A 15,367-nucleotide genomic window follows, 5' to 3' on the forward strand; every position below is an offset into this window, starting at 1 on the left:
CACGGGCCACCCCCTCCTCGCCTTCCTTGGGTAAACTCTTCTTCCCTCCCTCCACTAGGTCAGCTTTACTCTCATGCACTCTCATACCCCGCCCGCTTGTCTCTCCTGGCAATAATCCCAGTTTGCAATGCTAGATTTGTCTGCTTATCTTCTCCCCACTTGACTGAGCTCCACCAGGTCAGGAACACTGACGTGTTTCCTGTTGTGTACTGAGAACCTGAGGAAGTGTCTGTCCCAGAGTATGAGCTGAGAATGACCTGCTGAAAGCCAGACTGCAGGCATGAACCAATGGCCACCCAAAGGAGACTGATGGTCCATCTCCTTCATCATGCATGCTAAGACATCAAAGACAGCTTGAAGGGAAGGAAGAAGCTAGGGTGTTTTTGGTTTGGTTTTGTTTGTTTGTTTATTTATTTATTTACTTATTTTAGTATTCTTCAGAGGCATAGAATGAAAGGCAGAGAGAACCCCAGGTACAATTTAATTCACTTGTTAGCAGAGGCTACATGGCCAGATGCCATGCTACATACTGGAGACAGCCTACGCATGCTGGGCTGGTGAGAGAATAAGCTATGAGCCACAGTGCCTGCATGCAGAGACCAACTCACTTGCTGTGCAAGCTTGGGTAAGTCACTAAACCTTTCTGAACCTTGGTGTTTCCCTGTCCTTACTTCCTTCCTTGAGGATTACAGACATGGTATAACTTTATCCCCATTGTGCTGCATACTCCCAAGATCTCCCTGCCCCTCTCTGGCTAAACACCTGTTAGTTGGTGCCAACTCCATATCCCTTTGTGTTTGTCCCCCTGCAGTGGAATGTGGCTGGAGAAAAACACACCACCATGTAGACTGGCCTCACTTTACTTGAATGATGATAGCTTCAGTGGAGTCTTTTGCTCTGCCTGACAATCACAGTAGATCCATTCACTTTCCCTAAGCACTTCCTTCCTATCTTCTCAAACCTCCATCACCTTCTTCCCCATTCTCACTCTTAGCCGAGGACCTTGCTTACTATTTCACAGGGAAAACGGTAGCAATCAGAAAGCATTTCCACACATTTCCTCTGCACAGCTACCTACCTACCAATCTAGTACCCAAATACTCTCCCCTCCCTTCTGTGACCATGGATGAACCATCTGTGCTCCAAGATCAAGGCCATCCTTCTCTCTCTTCGGAGACACCATTCTAGCCACTCTCTTCTCTCTCTCTCTCTCTCTCTGCATTATAACTTTTTTCCAATCTACTGAATCTCTCTCATCAGCATAAAAACATGCTACAATTTCTGCCTTTGAACAACTTATCTTGACCCCATTTTGCTCTCCGCCTGCCACCTGTCCTCAGTCCTATGGCAAAACTCTTCAAAAAGTTGCCTGGACTCACTGCCTCCGTGTCTCTACTTCCTTTCCTTCTATTCTCTCTTTTTAGAATTTATTTTGACATAATGTCACTTACAGAAAAGTTACAAAGTAGTACAAAGAACACTCAAATATCACCAGGCACAATAGCTAACACCTGAAATCCCAGTATTTTGGGAGGCTGCGATGGGAGGATTGCTTGAGCCTATGAATTTGAGACCAGCCTGGGCAACACAGGGAGACCCCATCTCTACAAAATATTTAAAAATTAGTCAGGTGTGGTGGTGCGCAATTGTGGTCCCAGGTACTCAGGAGGTTGAAGTGGGAGCATTGTTTGAACCTGGGAGGTTGAGGCTGCAGTGAGCTATTATCACACCACTGCACTCCAGCTGGGGTAACAAAGTGAGACCTTGTTTCAAAAACAAAAACAGAATAGCCAAATACCCATTACCCAGATTTTACCATCTTTGTTTTATCATTTATTTCTCTTTCCTCCAACCCTGAACTCTTTCATGGTAAGTTACAGGCCTAAAAACCAGTGCACATTTCCTAAAAGAAAGGACATTCTCTTATAATAACCAAAATCAGAATGTTTTACACTGATGCAAAACCATTATCTAATCTACAGATCTTATTCAGATTTCACCACTTGTCTAGTTAATACATATTGTAGTAAATGAACATGATTTTTTCTTAATCTGGGATCTCACATGGCATTCAATCGTTGTAATTACATTATTCTCCTTCATCTAAAACTATTCCTCAGTCTTTCTTTGTCTTTTATCACTTCAACATTTTTAAAGAGTAAGGCCTGTTATTTTGCAAAGATATCCCTCACTTTGGGCTTTTTTTTTTTTTTTTTTTTTTTGACAGAGTCTTGCTGTGTTGCCCAGGCTAGAGTGCAGTGGTGCAATCTGGGCTCACTGCAACCTCTGCATCCTGGGTTCAAGTGATTTTCTTGCCTCAGACTCCTGAGTAGTTGGGATTACAGGCACACGCCACCATGCCCAGCTAATTTTTTTTTTTTTTTTTGAGACGGAGTCTGGCTCTGTCGCCCAGGCTGGAGTGCTGCGGCCGGATCTCGGCTCACTGCAAGTTCCACCTCCTGAGTTTACGCCATTCTTCTGCCTCAGCCTCCCGAGTAGCTGGGACTATAGGCGCCCGCCACCTCGCCTGGCTAGTTTTTTGTATTTTTAGTAGAGACAGGGTTTCACCGTGTTAGCCAGGCTGGTCTCAAACTCCTGACTTCATGATCCGCATGCCTCGGCCTCCCAAAGTGCTGGGATTAGGCATGAGCCACCATGCCTGGCCCAGCTTTCTACCTTAAAAAGAGCTCTCCAGGCCAGGTGCGATGGCTCACACCTCTAATCCCAGCACTTTGGGAGGCTGAGGCAAGCAGATCACCTGAGGTCAGGAGTTCGAGACCAGCCTGGCCAACATGGTAAAACCCCATCTCTACTAAAAATACAAAAATTAGCCAGATGTGGTGGCATGCACCTGTAATCCCAGCTACTCGGGAGGCTGAGGCAGGAGAATCGCTTCAACCTGGGAGGCAGAGGTTGCAGTGAGCCAAGATCACACCACTGCACTCCGGCCTGGGCAACAGAGTGAGACTCCATCTCAAAAAGAAAAAAGAAGAGCCCTTCCGTCCTTCCTTCCTTCCTTCCTTCCTTCCTTCCTTCCTTCCTTCCTTCCCTTCTTCCCTTCCTTCCTTCCCTTCCTTCCTTTTTTCCTTCCTTTCTATGTCTATATTTATATTTTCTCCTGTTCTCTCTTAATCCCACTCCAATCAGATTTTGTTCCCAGCGATCTACCTACACTCTCTCCTGTCAAAACAATGCCCTCCACTTTGTAAATCAGCTCTTTGTTCTTTTCTTTTCTGACCCCTCAGCAGCATCTGACACAGGGGATCAGGGGATCAGCACTCTCTCCACAAAATACTTTTTTTAGTTGGTCCCCAGGACACTTACCCCACTGGCTCCTCCTTCTCAGGCTCCTTTGTTAGTTCCTTGTCTCTTACTGTTGGATGCCCCACGGCTCAGTCCTTGGTCTTCCTTCTCTGTCTACATTCATTCCCTTGGCAATTTCACCCAGCCTTATGGCTATTTATTTATTTATGAAACAGTTTCACTCTTGTCGCCCAGGCTGGAGTGCAGTGGCTCGGTCTCAGCTCACTGCAACCTCCGCCTCCCACTTTCAAGCAATTCTCCTGCCTTAGCCTCCTGAGTAGCGGGGATTACAGGCTGGGATTACGCCACCACACACGACTGATTTTTGTTTTTTTTTGTTTTTTTTTTTTTTTTTTTGAGACGGAGTCTCGCTGTGTCGCCCAGGCTGGAGTGCAGTGGCCAGATCTCAGCTCACTGCAAGCTCCGCCTCCCGGGTTCACGCCATTCTCCTGCCTCAGCCTCCCGAGTAGCTGGGACTACAGGCGCCGCCACCTCACCCGGCTAGTTTTTTGTATTTTTAGTAGAGGCGGGGTTTCACCGTGTTAGCCAGGATGGTCTCGATCTCCTGACCTCGTGATCTGCCCGTCTCGGCCTCCCAAAGTGCTGGGATTACAGGCTTGAGCCACCGCGCCCGGCCCTAATTTTTGTATTTTTAATAGAGATGGAGTTTCACCATGTTGGCCAGGCTGGTCTCAGACTCCTGACTTCAAGTGATCTGCCTGCCTCAGCCTCCCAAAGTGCTGGGATTACAGGTGTGAGCCACCACGCCTGGCCCGTCATGACTTTAAAAACCGTTTCTGTGTTGATGACTCAGTAGTAGTCTGCTAGAACTACCGTAAAAAAATACCACAGACTGAGAAGATTAAACAACAGAAATTTATTTTCTCACAGTTCAACCTCTCACTGAGAGGCTGGAAATCTGAGATCAAGGTGCTGTCAGGGAGGGTTTCTGGTGAAGGCTCTCTGCCTGGCTTATAAACAGCTGCCTTCTTGCTGTGTCCTCACACAGCCTTTCCTCTGAGCACCTGCATGGGGAGAGAATGAGCTCTGATATCTCTTCATCTTCCTGTAAGGACAACAGTCCTGTTGAATTAGGGCCCACTCTACGATCTCTTTTAACCTCCTTAAAGGTCCTATCTCCAAATAGTGTCACATTGGGTGTTAGGGTTTCAATATATAAATTTGGGGAGGACACAGTTTAGTACATAGTAACTCCCCAAAATTACATCTCCAGCCTGGACCTCTCTCCTGGGCTCAGATTCATACATCTAACTTCTGATTAGTCATCTGCACTTGGAAGTCTCATAGCTTACTTAAATTTAACAAGTCCCAAATGGAACTGCTAATTCTTCCTCTATTTCTCCACCTGCCCCGAGAAGTTCTCTTCTACAGCCTTCTTCATCTCAGTTACTGGCAAATTCTTTCTTTCAGTTCCTCAGACCAGAAGCCTTGGAGTCATCCTCAATTTTTTTTTTCTCAAACACCCCATACCAAATCTGTCAGTAAATTCTTTTGATTTTACTTTGAAAAGAACCTCGGAGTCCAACTTTGGTTCAAACCATCACCATCTTTTGCCTGGTTTGTGTCAGTAGCTTCTTATCTTTTCTCCCTGCTTCAGCCCTTATTCCTGGTCCATTTAGTCCACACTTAGCAGCTGGACAAATCCTATAAAAATGCATAGCAGAGCCTGCCCTCCATCTGGTCAAAACTCTCCCATAGCTCCCCACCTCATTCAGAGCAGAAGCAAGTCCTCACAATAGCCCTACATGGCTGTGCACAATCCAGCCCCTTGTGAACCTCTGAGACATTGTCTTCCCTTCTGTACAAACCCCCAGAATCAAACAAGTTCATCCAAGAAGAATAAAAGACACATGTAGTTGACCTGAATTTGAGTCAACCCCAGCAGAGCCTAGCCAAGATCAGCCATTCACTTGGCTCAACTGTCCTACTTACTGACCATTCCTGAAATTCACCAGGCATGAGCCCACTTCATGGTCTTTGCTTTATTTTCCTCCATAACACTCACCACCAGCCACCATTCCATATATCTCTCGACATAATATAAGATTCATGAGAACAGGGGCTTTGTTTTGTTCACAGTTGCACCCCCAATAAGAGTAGTTCACATGGATTACACCCTTGCTATGTGCCAGTCTATTTTTAAGGTGTTTCCTTTATTCATTTATTTAACCCTGAAGAAAAGCCCTATGATGTGAATCTTTTAGTTGGCTATTCCTATAATAATGTTGCATATCAAGCCGGGCGCAGTGGCTCAAGCCTGTAATCCCAGCACTTTGGGAGGCTGAGGCGGGCGGATCACGAGGTCAGGAGATCGAGACCCTCCTGGCTAACACGGTGAAACCCCGTCTCTACTAAAAATACAAAAAACCAGCCGGGCGCGGTTGCGGGCGCCTGTAGTCCCAGCTACTCGGAGGCTGAGGCGGGAGAATGACGGGAACCCGGGAGGCGGAGCTTGCAGTGAGCCGAGATCACGCCACTGCACTCCAGCCTGGGCGACACAGCGAGACTCCATCTCAAAAAAAAAAAAAATATAATAATAATATTAATAATAATAATAATGTTGCATATCAAACTACCCCAAGACTCTGTGCTGATAGAAGCAAACATTGATTTCTCCTTCTCTCATATGTAGTCATTTGGGTTTGGCTGATCTTGGCTGGGCTCTGCTGGGGTTGACTCAATTTCAGATCTACTATGTGTGTCTTTTATTCTTCTAGGACTAGCCTGTTTGATGCTGGAGGTTTGGACAGAAGCTACTGTTTTCCTAAATTGAGACAGAGCATTCTCTTCCCACCTTTTTAGCTTCCTCTCATTCAAAAATATGGAGTTCATGAAAAACGATAAATTATAATTTAATTAATACAAACTAAAACTAAAGAGTAAAAAACTATTCTTATCTCAGACTTGTCTACCACAACCTTGATTGGAAGTCTGTTTCAAAAGATGTAAGGCACCAATGACAGCTCACCCTTCAAGGCAGAGGTGAAAATTCTAAGACAGCCAATTGAAAACAAGAGAGACCTCTTAAAGCCTAGGCTAGAATTTGCACATTTTCACTGATATGTATATTCCACTGGCCAAAGCAAACCATATGGCCAAGCAGGAATTGCCCCTGGCTGGGGGAGGAAGTGAACAGTCACTGAACAGTAATCTAATTTGCCACAAAATACGTAATGCTATATCCTTTTCTTTCCTTCCTTCCTTCCTTCCTTTCTTCCTTCCTTCTTCCCTTCCTCCCTCCCCTCCCTCCCTCCCTTTCTCTCTTTCTTTTCTTTCCTTCCTTCCTTCCTTCCTCCTTCCTTCCTTCCTTCCTTCCTTCCTTCCTTTCTTTTCTTTCCTTCTTTCCTTTGAGACAGAGTTTTGCTCTGTCACCCAGGCTGGAGTGCAGTGGCACAATCTTGGCTCACTGCAACTTCCACTTCCCAGGTTCAAGCAATTCTCCCTGCCTCAGCCCCTGAGTAGCTGGGGTTACAGGCACGTGCCACCATGCCTGGCTAATTTTTGTACTTTTAGTAGAGACAAGGTTTTGCCATGTTGGCCAGGCTGGTCTCAAACTCCTGACCTCAGGTGATCCACCCACCTCAGCCTCCCAAAGTGCTGGAACTACAGGCATGAGCCACCGTGTCCGGTCTTTTCTTTCATTTTTTTAAAAAAAGATGTGGAAATTGAGGCTTGGAGAGATCTAATAACTTGTTCACATTTATACTGCTAGCAAGTGACAGAGCTGGAATCCAACCAAGTTGGAGTCAAACTTCAAACACCCAATACACTAGGCCAAAGGGTTTGGACTGTCCAGGCAATGCAATACCATTGAAAACTCTTAGACAAAAATGGAACATGATGGTTAATCAACTTTCCCCCAGCAGCAAGCAGGATGCACTGCAGAGGGAGAGAGGAAGGGCCCTCAAGGTAGCCACAAAACTTCGGGCCAGAATTGATAAGGGGTTTTACTGGGGTGGTATCAAAAAAGAAAACAAAAAAAAATAAAAATAAAACCAAATAGGAAAAGACATAGGTGAGAGCCAAACTGAAGGACATTTTAAAAACATTTTCTTCTTTATAAGGTATTGAAATAAAAATTTATGATTGCTGTAAAATAATTCAAAGAAGACCAGGCTTTGTGCCTACTGTAATTCCAGCCCTTTGGGAAGCCAAGGCGGGAGGATCACTTGAACCCAGGAGTTTGTGACCAGCATGGCCAATATGGGGAGACCCTATCTCCACAAAATATAAAAATAAATTAGCCAGGCATGGTGGCACACACCTGTGGCCTCAACTACTTGGGAGACTGAGGTGCAAGGACCGCTTGAGCCCTGGAGGTTGAGGCTGCAGTAAGCTGTGACTGTTGCCATGGCACTTCAGCCTGGGCAACAGAGCAAGACCCTCTCTCAAAAAAAAAAATTTCAAGCAATACAAACAGGTGTTTAAATAAAAGTTTTCTCCTTTTCTTCTCTTCAAAGATAAGCTCCATTAATAGTTTGCAGTAAATTCTTCCTGAATTTATCTAAAACTATAAGACATATACATCTACTAATTTTTATAAGACATAAAATTTTTTTTTTTTTTTGAGACGGAGTCTTGCTCTGTCGCCGGGGCTGGAGTGCAGTGGCCGGATCTCAGCTCACTGCAAGCTCCGCCTCCCGGGTTCACGCCATTCTCCTGCCTCAGCCTCCCGAGTAGCTGGGACTACAGACGCCCGCCACCTCGCACTAGTTTTTTTGTATTTTTTAGTAGAGATGGGTCACAGTGTTCGCCAGGATGGTCTCGATCTCCTGACCTCGTGATCCGCCCGTCTTGGCCTCCCAAAGTGCTGGGATTACAGGCTTGAGCCACCGCGCCCGGCCATAAAAATTTTTATTCTACTAATTTTTATGACATACATCTCCATCCGGGCGCAGTGGCTCACACCTGTAATCCCAGCACTTTGGAAGGCCAAGACAGGCGATCACCTGAGGTCAGGAGTTCAAGACCAATCTGGCCAACATGGTGAAATCCCATCTCTACTAAAAATACAAAAAGTAGCTGGGCATGGTGGGCACCTGTAATCCCAGCTACTTGGGAGATTGAGGCAGGAGAATTGCTTGAACCTGGAAGGCAGAGGTTGCAGTGAGCCAAGATCGCACCATTGCACTCCAGCCTGGGCAACAAGAGTGAAACTCCACCTCAAAAACAAAAACAAAAACAAAAAAAACACACATCTCCTAATATTTTAAACGTGCTTTTTAAATGTTTTCTGACCAAACTACCATTTGTCTCTTGCTTTGTATTGTATAACAGAATGTCAGGGCCAGATTTCTATGTCAGGACATAATACTGTCCTCATTCTTTTCAATGGCTTTGTCACTTGCTGTTCGATGTTGGACTAGTTGTTGAACCTCTCTGAGACTTGGTGTACTTAATCTCTAAAATGGGGATTAAAAATGTACTGGTCACAGAGAGCTGTTGTGAGGATTAAATGAGTTAATAGATGTAAAGCATCTTGTACAGTGACACATATTAAGTGCTCAAAAATGTTAGCTCTCATTGCTGTGAATAGCTCCATGTCTGACTGTACCATAATTTCTTTAACCAGTTCCATGCCTATGGTTACTTATGTGATATAATGTTTGCAAAGGTGGCCACAACAATTCCACCATCCTTATACACATGACTCCTTGCAGTATGATTTGATGTTTTTCTTATGAAGAAATGGAATCTATTTCTACTTTCCTTGAATCTGAGCTGGCCATGTGACTGCCTTTGAGCAATATAATACAGTGAAAATGACACTATATTATTTCTAAGCCTAGGTCTGAAGATATCTTGCTGCTTTTGTTTTCTTTCTCTTGGAGGCCATCATGTAAGGAAGCCTGAGTTAGCTTACTGAAGAAGCAATATGGAGGAGAACCAAGGCACTCAAGCCAACAACCCCAACCAGCTGTCAGACATGTGAATGAAGCCATAGAGTTCTAAACAGTTTGCTGACCTGCTCATTGACAGCAAATGTAAGAGTAAGCCAGGAAAGACCACTTGGAGCAGAAAAGAGCTGTCCCGGCTGAGACATGTCCAAACTGCCAATCCACACAAACATAAAATAAACTATTGTTGTTTTAAGCCACTATATTTTGGGGTGATTTTGTTAAGCAGCAATAGAAAGCTAATACACTTAGGTTCTTAGTGCATGATTAAAACTTTTGCCTGAAATCCTAGCACTTTGGGAGGCCAAGGCAGGAGAATTGCTTGAGCCTAGGAGTTCAAGACCAGCCCTGGCAACATAGCAAGACCCCATCTGTACAATAATAATAATAGTAATAAAAATACTACTAAATTAAAAATGAGCCAGGCATGGTGGTGCATGTCTGTAGTCCTAGCTACTCAGGAGGCTAAGGTGGGAGGATCGATTAATCACAGGAGTTCAAGGTTATAATGAGCTATGATCATGCCACTGCACTCCAGCCTGGACAACAGAGCAAGATCCTGTCTCAAGAGAGAGAGAGAAGAGAGACTCACTCTAATAGCCCAGGTTGAAATGCAAGCTCCATCTCCAGCATGTGACCTTGGGCATGGCCTGTGATCTCTGTGAACCTGAGTCTCTTCATCTGTACAGCGAGATACTTTTGGTTTCTGCCTCATCAGGCTGACATGAGGATTAAGTGAGATGATGAACATTCAGTGTGTGGCACAGTGCAATTACTCTCAACATCTTAACTGTTGCTCCTGCTGCTGTTGTTTGCAGAAAGACTAGCCTGAGAGGTGTGATGTGGGGGATCAGGGAAAGAGTAAGAGTTAAGGATAAATGTTAAGTCCACAACTAGGTGAACACTCGGGATGGGAAGCCTCTTGAGACCGGAGACCCATATGAGATTGGCCTGGTAGATGGCAGGAGTTGTGTTTCAATTATGTCCTGCATGAGTATTAGGGTTGTATATGTGTGCTCAGGTGAGCCCTCTGAATGAAGTCACAGATAGAGGCCAGAACTAGGAAGAAGAATGAAGAACTAATGCTGTGAGAGAGGCTGAGATCAGAAAGGCAAGAAGGCTAAGCAATGGGAAATATCCTCATTACACTCAGATGAAAACCCAGCTTATCATTACCTGAATGCCCTGCCCACCTCTCCCACCATATGTCTTCCTCTTCTTCCCTTTATTTGCAGTGCTTCAGCCACCATGGCTTCCTTCTTCAAACTTGTGATGCTCTTTCCTGCCTTGGGGTGTTTGCACTTACTGTTTCCTTCTCAAAGGGACCTTCTGAACCACTCAGGCTAAAGTTCTATACTTCACAGCTACTTATCTTTTCCTTTCGTAGCACTTATTGCTATCTGAAATTACTTTGTTTATGCATTTGTTTACCTGTGCATTACTTGCTTCTCACTTTAGAAGGTGAGCTCCACCAGTAAGCACCTGGTGTATGTCTTGCTCATAACACATCCCTAGTACCTAGCACAGTGTCTGGCTCATAGCAAATGATGAATTGTTGTGAGTTAAACAAATGTGAATACAGTTGGGAAAAACAAAGCCACGAGAGCCAAAAAGATACATTCAAGAGGTAGGTAGAAGGGTATCATTTCCTGAAAGATGACTTCCCAGAAACTTTGGGATTATCTTGTATAACCTCCTCAGTCCACAAGTGGGGAAATTGAGGCCCAGAGTTGAGGAATCACCAGTTACAGGATACCGAGAGAAAAACTGTTATGGGTTCCCAGGCAATTGGATCAGATGTCACAAGCTGTCTAGCAGATGAGGTCCCGAGAAGGCCACAGCCACCTCCCTGAGGCCATCACGATAAGTCTGCAGCCACCACCGGCCCTAACCCTACGTGGGCAGGAGATGCCTCTTTGGGAGCAGAGGTGCTAGTCAGCTGACAAACTGTGAAAGGAGGGCTGTGGAGTGTGGACAGGCCTATTCCTGAGACAACCAGCTATTCTGAGACAGCTAGGGATAATGGTTGGTACTGAAATAACCCGGCCTCCTCACCCTCATTCCAGTGCTCACACCTCTGTCCCATCAGAGGTGAGACTAACACTTGAACTCCTTTCAGCAACTCCTAGACGCTTCAGCTTTTAGCAGGGCCTGCAAAGGAGAGGTTGATCATCAGATGGAGCTCTGTCCACTGGGGGCTCACAGTCTGATGGAGGAGACAGACTGAGGTCCTCAGGTTACTAACTGATAGTGCCTGGGTTTGAGGGAGTTCAACAGAGAGAAGACCCCAAGAGGAAAGGATCCCTGAATTAGTTCAATCGGCGTACAGAAATTATCCAGTCCATGGGGTGACAGTAAGAGAAGTAACTGCCAGTGTAAAGCGAGAGAGGCAACACAGCTAAGTTCCAGGAATTGTTTGCAGTCTTAGTGGGTGGAAGCTTCCAGAATTTGAAACGAGAGTGGCAAAATAGGAGGCTGGAAAGGAGGGTTTGGTCAAATTATGGAGGACTTTGAATGTCAAGTGAAGAGTTTGGGCTATCTTTGGTGCACAAAGAGGTCCATGGGAGATTTTTGATCATGAGGAGCCCATGATGAGCTTTGCATGGTAGAAGGTGCTCTGTGACTGTTTTGGGGAGGTAACTCGGGAAAGGAGAGCTGGGGTGGGAGGCAGATAGAAGAGGAAACACTATATTTTGAACGCAGAGCTCTAGGCAAGACTTCTGTAGGAGGAAGGAATTGGGCCTTGGTCTCTTGAGATCTAGTATCCTCACTTCCCAGACTCCTGCGCCAGGCCCTTTCTAGGGTCCAACTTTCATTCGCTTCTTCCGAACTACAAGTTTGAATAGAAAGTGTTGCTGAAACCCTAATTTTAAACGAAGGGTCAGAGCAAAAGGGACTTCAGCTCCCAGAATGCTTGGCTCTACAGCTCTGCAGGTCGCGCATGGTTCTTTTCAAGAAAGGAGGGGCCAGCCGGGTGAAGTGCGGGCAACCTGGGTACCGCCATCTTAACTTGGATCAAACCAACTGTTCACTTAGTGGGAGGCTCGCGTTCTCTACGTTGTCACTTGTTAACACTATTGAAATAAAATGCGCTTGACTATTGCAAGTCTCCTTATTCTGCCTTGCGTTGGGAATTCCTTCTATTTTGCACCCTAGGCCAGAACTGAATCCCTAAGGCTACAATAGGACAGCCCAGCATGGCCGCACTCAGCTAGATTCCTCTGGGGGCGGAGTCGGAAGCTGTCTCGCTCCGCCTCCTGGTAGGAGGGGGTTTCCGCTTCCGGCAGCCGCGGCTGCAGCCTCGCTCTGGTCCCTGCGGCTGGCGGCCGAGCCGTGTGTCTCCTCCTCCACCGCCGCCATATTGTCTGTGTGAGCAGAGGGGAGAGCGGCCACTGCCGCTGCCGCTTCCACCACAGGTACCTTGGGAGTCGCCAGGCGAGGTCGTTGGAGGGTGGGGTGGGCGCAGGATAGGGCAGCGGAGCGCGGCCGCTGCTCACGCTTCCGGCAGACTCCCGAGCGGCCCGTCGCCTTCCCCTGCCCCCACCTTCACACATACACCAACCGAGGCCCCTGCAGCCCATCTGGGAGGCCCAGGGCCACCCCCCAAGGCGGAGGGCGAGGTTTGGGGGCAGAGGCCGATGTGAGGGTGGGAATCGGATTCCGGAGTCCAGCTTATTGCATAGGAAAGGGCCGGACTGGGTGGGGACTAGGGGACAACTTGGAGGAGGGGGTCGTCAGAGGGGGAAGGGAACTTGAGGGGTGGGGCCGCAGTGGGGTGCTGGGGGAGGGTGCGGAGGGAGTGGTGCCTGCTGGGTAGTGTGCGGTGAACCCTGCGGTGGAACTAGGCAGCTGGAGTAGGGGCCTTGTTAGGGTCCGTCTGGGCGGGGCTGAGCTTCCCACCTGCAGAGTGGGTGCGAGGTGGAGAGAACCCCAGGCGGAGTTGCTGGGGAGAAAGTGGGAAGGGACCAAGACGTGGGGCAGAACGTCTGGAGTTGGAGTTAAGGACTAGTTAGGAGCCTGAATAGAAAAAGAGGTATGGAGAGAAAGCTTGGCTAAGAGTATACATATGTTGGTGACCTTTTGAAAGAGTAGGACTTTTCAATTTTGTTTTTCGTTGTGTGTTTTTGCAGTGTTGGAACATTTCTAGATTAAGCAGGTGATGGGTGGAGCTTCTGTAGTTTGTTTTGGGGAAGCAGAGTCAGGGTCAGGAGAAGTTGCATCTTGACTATTGCTTTGTGTGGAGGAAAGAGTTCTGAAAAGGAGATGGCAAATTATTTGGGAAGACTTGATTACTTTTCAACTGTTTAATTCTTCGAGAATGGGACATGAGGAGAGGAAATGAAAACTAAAAAGGGAGTCCGGGCGTGGTGGCTCACGCCTGTAATCCCAACACTTTGGGAGGCCGAAGCGGTTGGATCACGGGGTCAGGAGTTCGAGACCAGCCTGACCAATACGGTGAAACCCCGTCTCCACTAAAAATACAAAAATCAGCCAGGCTTGGTGGCGGTCGCCTGTAATCCCAGCTACTTAGGAGGCTGAGGCAGGAGAACCGCTTGAACCTGGGAGGCGGAGGTGGCAGTGAGCTGAGATTTGCCACTGCACGCAAGCCTGGGCGACAGAGCGAGACTCCGTTTCAAAAAAAAAAAGAAAAGAAAACTAAGAAGGGAAGATTTTTCCAAGAATTGGAGACTTCATGCCATCTAAGGAGTGCAGTATAGGCCCAGTGATTAAAAACCACACTGCCTAGGTTGTCAAATTTCAGGGCCATTGCTACTTAGTTGTGTGACCTAAACTCTGTAAGCCTCAGTTTTCCCGTCTATAAAAGGGGGATGATGGTATTTTCTAGCTTGGGAGTTTATGGAGAGGAGTAAATAAGACAATTTGTGTCAAGTGCTTACTACAGTGTCTGGCAGGTAGTAAGTGTAGTAAGAAGCTTTTACCTGTCACTGTAAAGGGACTAGCTGGTATATTGGGGGCTCTTCTGTTCTAGGTAAAATTCATGGTCAAGAATTTGACTGTAAACAGGGCTTTAGAATATTATCTTTGTAGTTGTAGGTTTTTGTTGTAAGTATTTGGCTTTACTGGCTTGGTGAACCTGGGGCTGAAAGTCCAGTACCAATACTAGTTCTCCTCCGTGGTATTCTCAAAAGTTCACCTGCAGTCTTAGCAGGGCATGTTTTTGTCCTTCTGTGACTTTGAAATTTTTGGCTTTGGTTTGCTGTTGGGGGAGGGTGTATGACTTGAATGAAAGATTGGAAATTTGCTTAGATTGATTAATCAACTCATTACAAAGTTAGGTCCCCCTGAGGTGACTTTTCTTTAAAAACAAAACAATGCCTAGTTATGTACTTTTTTGTGGAATACAGAGAAGAGAAATACACATTTAAGGAGGAGCATGGGTTAGTTTCTAAGCAGTTATGGGTGAAGTGCCTTGCAGTTTGAGGATGAAACAGGTGGCAACTCCTTTTCCATACTGCGCGTTTAGTTCCTTTGCCTACTCACTCATGCAGAGTGAGTCCTTGTTTTTACTATTGTCTCTGTCTCTGAACATAAATCTTTGTGTCACATAAGTAAAGACATATGCATGCATGTATGTATATATACTTTACTTCACATAAGTAAAATTTGTACACCTTTACTTCACACTCTTAAAGAAAGGAATGATTTTCTTTAGGAAGTGAGTTTAATCCCTTCCATAGGGGCCAGGCGCGGTGGCTCAAGCCTGTAATCCCAGCACTTTGGGAGGCCTAGGGGGGCGGATCATGAGGTCAGGAGATCAAAACCGTCCTGGCTAACATGGTGAAACCCCATCTCTACTAAAAATACAAAAGATTAGCCGGGCATGGTGGCGGGCGCCTGTAGTCCCAGCTACTTGGGAGGCTGAGGCAGGAGAATGGCGTGAACCCGGGAGGCGGAGCTTGCAATGAGCTGAGATCACACAACTGCACTCCAGCCTGGGCGACAAAGCAAGACTCCTTCTCAAAAAAAAACCCTTCCATAGGAGTTGGATTTGTAGTAGGCAGAATTACATCTCCCTCTTCCCAAGTTGTCCATACCTTAATCCCCAGAATCTGTAACTACCCTATGTTACATGGCAAAAGGAACTTGGCAGGTGTAATTAAGGTTAAGAATCTTAAAATAGAAAA

General features: G+C 46.3%; 1 protein-coding gene across 4 annotated transcripts in view; it reads left to right on the forward strand.

Annotated features, from left to right (window-relative positions):
* The first annotated feature begins 601 nt into the window (after positions 1 to 601).
* CSNK2A1 (casein kinase 2 alpha 1) overlaps positions 602 to 15,367 on the forward strand; it is a 79,739-nt gene continuing 64,973 nt past the window's right edge. Inside the window, exon 1 of one of the 4 annotated variants that reach the window (XM_033185978.1) lies at positions 602 to 625. The gene's annotated coding sequence lies outside the window, so the exon portion shown is untranslated. Of the gene's footprint in view, positions 626 to 12,492; positions 12,638 to 15,367 lie in introns of those variants that run through there. The other 3 variants (XM_033185976.1, XM_033185977.1, XM_033185979.1) reach the window with 3 other exon arrangements.

Source organism: Trachypithecus francoisi, unplaced genomic scaffold, assembly GCF_009764315.1.
Source record: "Trachypithecus francoisi isolate TF-2019V2 unplaced genomic scaffold, Tfra_2.0 Lachesis_group21, whole genome shotgun sequence".
In the NCBI taxonomy this organism is placed as follows: Eukaryota; Metazoa; Chordata; class Mammalia; order Primates; family Cercopithecidae; genus Trachypithecus; species Trachypithecus francoisi.